Source organism: Antechinus flavipes, chromosome 3 (assembly GCF_016432865.1).
Source record: "Antechinus flavipes isolate AdamAnt ecotype Samford, QLD, Australia chromosome 3, AdamAnt_v2, whole genome shotgun sequence".
Classification (NCBI taxonomy): domain Eukaryota; kingdom Metazoa; phylum Chordata; class Mammalia; order Dasyuromorphia; family Dasyuridae; genus Antechinus; species Antechinus flavipes.
The window spans coordinates 140,112,161-140,120,892 of record NC_067400.1 but is presented as its reverse complement, the minus strand read 5'-3'; the positions used below and the strand labels follow the sequence as shown (position 1 = coordinate 140,120,892).

Here is an 8,732-nt window from a genome sequence, read left to right as displayed (position 1 = left end):
ATTCATTTTTGGTTTAAATTACACTTAATATATTTTTGTGCTGGTAATAAAGAATTTGATAAGCCCCTTTTTTAACCTATTTTGGAAAAATCACTTGTCTTCAAGAACATTAACAATTTCTTAAAACACCAGTTTTGTACAAGTAAACCATGTTTCTTTTTAAAAAGCCTTATCTGTTTGTCCAGCCTCAAGTATATTAAAATCTAGCATATAAAGCCCACTATAGGTAGAAATATAGGTAATATACTATTTTGGCAGCAATTATATGTTACAATTAAAAATCCTTTGTAACTACCAAATACATAATCAAATATTACAAGGACTCAAAGGAGCAAAGTGCATCTCTATAGTATTCAGTGCTGCTATTCAGTTTTCTAACTTAAAATAGTTAATAATTAACTGGCAGCCAAAGAAGTTTTGGCAATATCTTGAGAATTCAGGATGTAATTTTTGCATAATACTAATATGCTATGTAAACATTAAGATATCTGATGTTTACTACACTACAAAATGTTAAGATGTTACACTACAAAAACCCTTAGACAGAAGACCATCTTCTTGACACACTTCTGCTTTAGATATTAGAAAAACATGACAATGGAATGAATTCTTGCAGTGGTTAGTCAAACATAGTTACAGCTTATCAATAATATGTTTACACAGTTTTAAGGCTTTGCCTGGTCTTTAGGCAGATGCTTCTTCTACACTAGTTTCCAGCCAAGTGAGCTGTTGGTTGACCTGCAATAAAGCCTTGCCCTTCCCTGGAAACTCTTTGGTCATATCCTCTTCCCATGCCAGGAAAACGTCCTCTCCAATTATTCCCATATCATAGAAATGAACAAAGAAGAGTAGTAACATGCCTTTTTGAAAGTTGTTATTGTAGCAGTGCACCTGAAGAACATATAGGGCTCTAACCTGTAGGTCCACTTGATCATGAAGAAACTTCTGCATTTCTGGCTTGAAAGAGAAAAGGAGCTATTTGTCCTGCTCCAACTACTCTTTGAAAGGACTAGAGGAAGAATCTATTTCCTCATTGGATGGGCTTATTTCCCTAGAAATATGCTGCAAGAAGCTAGTCATTAAAATATTCACAAATCCCTTGTCTACATGAAGTCTGGGAGAAATGTTGGTTTAAATCTATTTATCCATGGTTTGAGGAGATAGATCCAACTTTATTTGATTCAACAGTTCCTTCTCCAGTTAGAGAAGTGGGAACAAAAAACTAAGTCCTCTTCCCTCCAAAATCTTCATCATTCAATCTTTATTCTGATCAATTTCTAGTAGCATTTTCTGCATATTGACTTTGCTTTGTTGGAAAAGTTCCGTTAACCATTCATAATCCTGTAGCCACTAATTGTTGAAGGCAAAATAAGAAGAAAGAGAAATTAGTACTGCTTTCCAATGTTTGTGCTAGCTCTGAAATGTTAACCAAGTCTGAAAGGATGACCAGAGTTCCAAACTGCTTCACATAGGATTTCATCAAAGGGATGTCTACCTCAAATTTTGGGTACTGATCCAAAGCCTGCATAAAGTCAGTAGTGGATATTCCTTCCTCTTTAAATAAACCAGTCAAAGCATTTTTTTTTCTTTTTCTTCTTCAGTCCTCTAGTAATTGAATAATTGCTTTGCTTAAAATCTTCTTTTTCTTAAGGGCTCTCATTTCTAGTACACTATTGATAGTATCATTTGCATTCCCACTATTCAGATATTTTGTCACCCCAGCTTCAGTTACTTTGAGTAGTTTTTTTTTGTTTGTTTGTTTGTTTGTTTTGTTTTGTTTTGTTTGAAGCTTTTTTATGATATTAGCAGGCTGTTCTTGAATAAATAGTGGATTAGTTTTGAGGCCACCTGAGTAATCTGTCCCAGAGGTGGTGTTTGAGTGTGTGAGTGCTGTACACTGGGAAGAATCATGGTTATCTGGTGCTGAACATTTGGCCTTTGATTTTTATTTATTAGGAATGATTGAGCAAGCCTCAAACTAATCTCATCTGCAATAAGCTATTCTTTCTTAGAAAACCAAGGTGGCATATCTTTTGACTGTCCTTGTAGCTGGTTAAGAGTCCCTGACTCTGGTTAATGGCTTAATCCCTGGCTTTTTTGCTTCCCATCTCAATCTGGGATTGTACAGGAGGCATGATATGACCCCCCCCCCAATGGCCATTAAAGCCTTGATTTGATAAGTGATTTCCTATGGTGAGTGAAAATCTATCCTGGCATAACCCCTGGACCAGTTCCTAATTCTGCTACCTGGAAATTGTCCAAATATATCAGCAAATCCTCCAAGTGGGTCCTTGCAGAATTTTATCCTAGGTGGCATAAACATTCCCTCTAGGGAAAAGTCACTTTTTATCCCGTGAGTCATAAGAACAGGAATAAAATCTCATAGATCTTTTACTGAATCTTGACAGATTTAATTGATTGACTTTGATCAATTTTCAAGAAAAGCTTTGCATCGAATCCAATTGTGTTCTTGCAACATCATGATATTATGGCACTCCAAAACCTTTCAGATATCTTTTTCAAAAGTGTTTGCTGCATTTGTAATAGATTCATAAATAAGATCATGCTTGCCAATTTCTCCAATGAATTTGATGTTACCTCAAACCTTGATCTTAGCAACCACTATTTCTTAATGTGAATGGGCTGAATTCTCCCATGAAACAGAAGCAAATTGCATAGTGGATTAAAAAACAGAATCCCAGAATATGTTGTACTTTGCTTCTGATCTGTTTGACCCTCAGTTGCTAGGTAATCAAAGCTTGCCTTGTCTTCTGTCAGTCAAAGACATAGTTGAGCAGACAGTGAGTTATATTTTGGCTCTTCAGGGATTTTATTCACAATCAGCAATAGGATCCCTTTTAAGATGAGTTTAGACTCTACACCCACTTTGAGAAGCTCAAAGAATAGCTTGTCAAACTTTTCAGGAGTAAGTTTATTTAGTATGCCTCTTACTATCCTGAAGATTGCATCATGTCTTTATTATTATCATAATCATTATTATTATTATATTATTGTTGTTATTATTATATGGATTTGTTTGTTGCGAAGTTATGTGGTCTAATTTTTCATGCAGAGATCCATTTCTGAGCATTTTGCCCTGGGTTTCCCCCAAAATTTTCTAATGCCAGCATTCTTGGGATAGTACTAAGATGCACCCCTGCTTCCTCTCCTGCTAGGAGAAGAAGTGAAATGAGAAGCACCGTCTTCTGCAGTCCACTCTCTACTTTGGCTCTTGACCAAGAAGAGTCTTCAAAAGAATAATATTAATGGATGGAGTTGGGGAGGTGTGAGGAGAGAGGGAGAAGTGAAAATAATCACCAACCCCTCAATAGTGCAACTGCAGCTAGCTATTCAGGAACTGATGACAAGGAGTGGAGAGTAGAGCTAGGGGAGTGGAAAACAAAATGGAGGATGGAAGGGAAAAGGGGGCTAAGGACTGGGTGAAAGTCTCAGCTTAAAAGAGTCTCTGCATCAGCCACCACCTAGTACTCAGCATTACCTCCTTAGAACTCCAACTTGCTGCTCTATTGTCATTTTCTTTGATAAAATCATTGTTTCTATAATTTCTTAGTTCTTTCATTCATTCTTTAGCAGGAGATTACTTAGTTTCCAAAGAATTTTGACTCGATTTTTCCAAGACCCTTTATTTCATTATTTTTTGTTTTGCAAAAGAATGCATTTAATATTTCTGTCTTTCTGCATTCGATTGTGAGGTTTTTATGCCCTCTTACATGGTCAATTTTTGTGTGTCATATACTGTTAAGGAAAAAGGTATATTTTTTCTATACCCATTCAATTTTCTCCAGAGGTCTATCATATCTAACGTTTCTAAAATTGTATTCATCTGTTTAATTTCTTTCTTGTATTTTTAATCCACTCTGCTATCCATTTCCATTTTATGGGAAATTCATCTTATTACATAATCATGATTACAAATTGTGCATTTCCCTCCATCAAATTTTTTACTCTATTTATTTTTCTCTCACTCTTTTCATCTTCTCCTTCTATTTTATTCTCACTCCTATCTCCCTCCCTTTTCTTTCCACTCCTCCCACCTAATGTTCTATAAGGTAAGATAAATGTCTATAATGAGCTAACTGTTCATGTTACTTCCTTTTTTTCTCCCAGCCTTGTACCTTTACTTTGTATGTGTCTATGTCAATGTTTTCTTATAAGCATATTCTGAGATTCTGTTTTTTAATCCACTATGCAATTTGCTTCTGTTTCATGGGAGAATTCAGCCCATTCACATTAAGAGGGTATAGAAAATATTACCACCTCTATATTTCCTGCCATCTTATTTTCTTTCCTGTATAAAATTTTGTTCTCTTTTTCCGCTCTGTCCTTAGTCTTGTGATTTTTACCTACCCCACCTTCTACTGCCTTATCTCCTATCACCCCTCCCACTTTCTCTTAATCATATTTTAATCCATTCCACCCACAACCTTATCTTCTATCAACCCTTACTCCCTTCTCTTATCTTTTTTGACCTAGTGTTTCTGCCTTCCCTTCTATCCTGTACTTCCCTTTTCGTTTCTTCTTTCTTCTCCTACTTCTTTATAAAATTAAATAAATTTCTATACCTCACTTAATGATTGTTATTCCTTCTTAGAGCCTGAGATCAAGCTTCAAACATTGCTCATCTCCCTCCCTTTTTTTCCCTCCATTGTAATAAATCTTTTAAAAGCCCATTGGTGTGAACTAATTTGTCCCATTATACCTTCCCTTTCCTCTTTTTCCAATATAGATTTTTCCCACCCTTTACTTTATTTTCTTTGATGTCATCACATGAGAGTCCATTCCATAGCCATACCCTCAGTTCATGCCATGTTAACAGTTTAATCTTTAAATATATATCTTTCCCCCCTGTTTATCTTTCTAAGGTTTCTGAAGTTCTCTTGAGTCCTGTGTTTGTAGATTAAATTTTTGGTTAGTTCTGTTTTGTTGATAGAAATAATTACAAGTTTTTTCTTCATTGAACCTCCATCTCCTCCACTGAAAGATGATGCTGACTTTCTCTGACTGTTAATTCTTGATTGTAATCCTAGGTTCTTTGTCTTCTGCAAAATGGTTTTAAGGCCCTCCAATCCCTCATTGTAAAAGCTTCCAGATTCTAGGTAATCCTGTTGCTTTTTGATATTTGATTTCTTTTTCCTGGCAGTTTGCAGTATTTTCCCTTGAGCTTATAGTTTTGGAGTTTTACAACAATGTTTCTTGGTGTTTTCCTTGTGGGATCTCTTTCCAGAAGTGAATGATGGAATCTTTTGATGAGTATTTCCCCCTCTGTTTCTAAAATAGACAATGTTTACCTTCATTCCTCAAATTGCTGACTCTGTCATAGATACTTCTCATTTCTTTTCTCAATTTTTCATTTACCTCTATTATTTGTCTTTTGAAGTCTTTTATGAACATTTCCAAGAAACCTCTTTGGACTTGAAACCAATTTATTTCACACTTTGAGATTTCTTCTACATAGATTCTATCCTCATCTGTGTTTGTATTTTGGTCTGCCCTGTCACCATAGCAGTTTTCTATGATCATTTTTTTTTTAACTTTTAAGATGGGGGACTTCAGGTTAAGATGGCGGAGAGGAGGCTCACAGCTGCATAAGCTCCGCGCTTTCTCTCACTATCCACTTCATTACAAGCCTCTGAATTAATGCTTGACTGAAAAAAAACCCACATATAGTTACCAAGAGAAGCCATCCTTGAGATTCGCCAAGAAAGGTCTGTTTTTACTGGAGGGCTGGGACGGTTCTGGATCGGGCACAGGCTGAGGGCAGCGGCAGTGAGAGCACGGGAGCAGACTGGAGAGGAGGTGGGGAGTGATCGCAGCCGTCTCTGTGGGGAGAGCTTCGCTACAGGTTTGGATACTTTGCTCCGGCAGCAAGTCAGCAGCCCAGCAGAGAAGCTAAAAACACCGGGGTTGAAGAATACAACCCCAAACAGCTGGAGTCTCTCGGGACCTGGCCGCCCCCCCCCACAGTGACTCAGCACGCTCTGGGATCTCAGAGTGCAGGCGCAACACAGTCCTGCTAGTGCCTCACTGCTGCCCCCTGCATTCTGGAGAGGAAGCTCGATAACACACCTAGCCCCTCCCCCAAAGAAAGACTGCAGTTTTTTTCTGTTTTTCTTTGGTAGTTTCTCTCTGATTATTAGACAGAATGAGCAAGAAACTGAAGAGGACTTTAACCCTTGACAGCTTCTATACAGATAGAGAGCAGACTCTAAATCCTGAGGAGACTAAAAACAGACAGTCTCCAGGTGAATCCCCAAAGGAGGAGATCATCTGTTCCTCAGCACAGATGAACCTCATAGAAGTGATTAAAAAGGCTCTCACAAGGGAGCTAGAAGAAAAATGGGGAAAGCAGAGTGAGGCTTGGCAAAAGGAGAGGGAAGCTTGGGAAAAGGAGAGGAAGGCTTGGCAAAAGAGCTTGGAGAAAGTTAAAGAGAGAGTGCATAAAGAAGTAAAATCCTTGAAAAATAGAATTGGTGAACTGGAAACAGAAAATAGCTCTCTAAAAAACAAAATTGGCGGAATGGAAAAAAATTCCACAGAACAAAAGAACTCAATTGGACAATTAGAAAAAGATCTTTAAAAAGTGAGTGAAGAAAATACTTCACTGAAAATCAGGGTCGAACAAATGGAATTGAATGACTCGAGGAGACAAGAAGAATCAGTCAAGCAAATCCAAAAAAATCAAACAATGGAAAAGAATGTGAAATACCTTCTGGGGAAGACAACAGACCTGGAAAACAGATCCAGGAGAGACAATATGAGAATCATCGGACTCCCAGAAAAGAATGATGAAAAAAAAGAGCCTGGACACTATTTTCCAGGAAATTATCAAAGAGAACTGCCCAGAAGTCATAGGAACAGAGGAAAAAATAAACATTGAAAGGATTCATCGATCACCCACTGAAAGGGATCCTAAAATCAAAACACCAAGGAATATAGTGGCCAAATGCCAGAACCCTCAGATGAAGGAAAAAATATTGCAAGCGGCTAGAAAAATCCAATTCAAGTATCAAGGAGCCACAATAAGGATCACCCAGGATCTGGCAGCATCCACATTAAAAGATCGAAGGGCCTGGAATATGATATTCCGAAAGGCTAAGGAACTTGGTATGCAACCAAAAATAACTTACCCAGCGAGAATGAGCATCTATTTCCAGGGAAGAAGATGGACATTCAACAAAGTAAGCGAATTTCATCTATTTCTGATGAAAAAGCCAGAACTTAACAAAAAGTTTGATCTACAAATATAGAACTCAAGAGAAATCTAAAAAGGTAAAGATTAATCTTGGGAACTATATTTTGACTATATAGATGTATAAAGAATACATGTATACCTTGTTCTAGAAATTGATGTGGAAAGGACATTGTACCAGAAAAAGGGTAAAGTGGGGGTAGTACATCTCATGAAGAGGAATAGGAAACCTATTATATCTGAGAGAAAGAAGGGAGGGGGATGAATATAGTGGGTATCTTACTGCCTTCAGAATTGGCTTTAAGTGAAAAATCTTAAGACATATTCAATCTATGGTGAAACTTCTCCCACCTCATTGAAAAGTGAGAAGGGAAAAGTGAAAAGGGAAGGAATAAGCTAAGCGGAAGGGAATACGGGAACTGGGAGGGAAAGGAGTAAGATAGGGGGAGGAACTCTAAGGCGGGGGGAGGGATACTAAAAAGGGAAGGCTGTGAGAAGCAAGTGGTGCTCACAAGCTTAATACTGGGAAGGGGGGGAAAGGGGAAAGAAGGGAGAAAAGCATAAACCGGGGTTAACAAGATGGCAAGTAATACAGAATTGGTCATTCTAACCATAAATGTGAACGGGGTAAACTCCCCCATAAAGAGGAAGCGGTTAGCAGAATGGATTAAAAGCCAGAATCCTACAATATGTTGTTTACAGGAAACACACCTGAAGCGGGGAGATACATGCAGGTTAAAGGTAAAAGGTTGGAGCAAAATCTACTATGCTTCAGGTGAAGTCAAAAAAGCAGGGGTAGCCATCCTGATCTCAGATCAAGCTAAAGCAAAAATTGATCTAATTAAAAGAGATAAGGAAGGGCACTATATCTTGCTAAAGGGTAGCATGGATAATGAAGCACTATCTATATTAAACATATATGCACCAAGTAGTGTAGCATCTAAATTCTTAAAAGAGAAATTAAGAGAGCTGCAAGAAGAAATAGACAGTAAAACTATAATAGTGGGAGATCTTAACCTTACACTCTCAGAATTAGATAAATCAAACCACAAAATAAATAAGAAAGAAGTCAAAGAGGTAAATAGAATACTAGAAAAGTTAGATATGATAGATCTCTGGAGAAAATGTAATGGAGACAGAAAGGAATACACTTTCTTTTCAGCAGTTCATGGAACCTATACAAAAATTGACCATATATTAGGACATAAAAACCTCAAACTCAAATGCAGTAAGGCAGAAATAGTAAATGCATCCTTTTCAGACCACGATGCAATGAAAATTACATTCAACAAAAAAGCAGGGGGAAGTAGACCAAAAAATAATTGGAAACTAAATAATCTCATACTAAAGAATGATTGGGTGAAACAGCAAATCATAGACATAATTAATAACTTCACCCAAGAAAACGATAATAATGAGACATCATACCAAAATGTATGGGATGCAGCCAAAGCGGTAATAAGGGGAAATTTCATATCTCTAGAGGCCTATTTGTATAAAATAGAGAAAGAGAAGGACAATG

General features: G+C 37.3%; 1 pseudogene; it reads right to left on the bottom strand.

Moving 5' to 3' along the window:
• Positions 1-684: 684 nt before the first annotated feature.
• The window catches only part of LOC127557074 (eukaryotic translation initiation factor 4 gamma 2-like), a 46,875-nt pseudogene continuing 38,827 nt past the window's right edge, over positions 685-8,732 (bottom strand).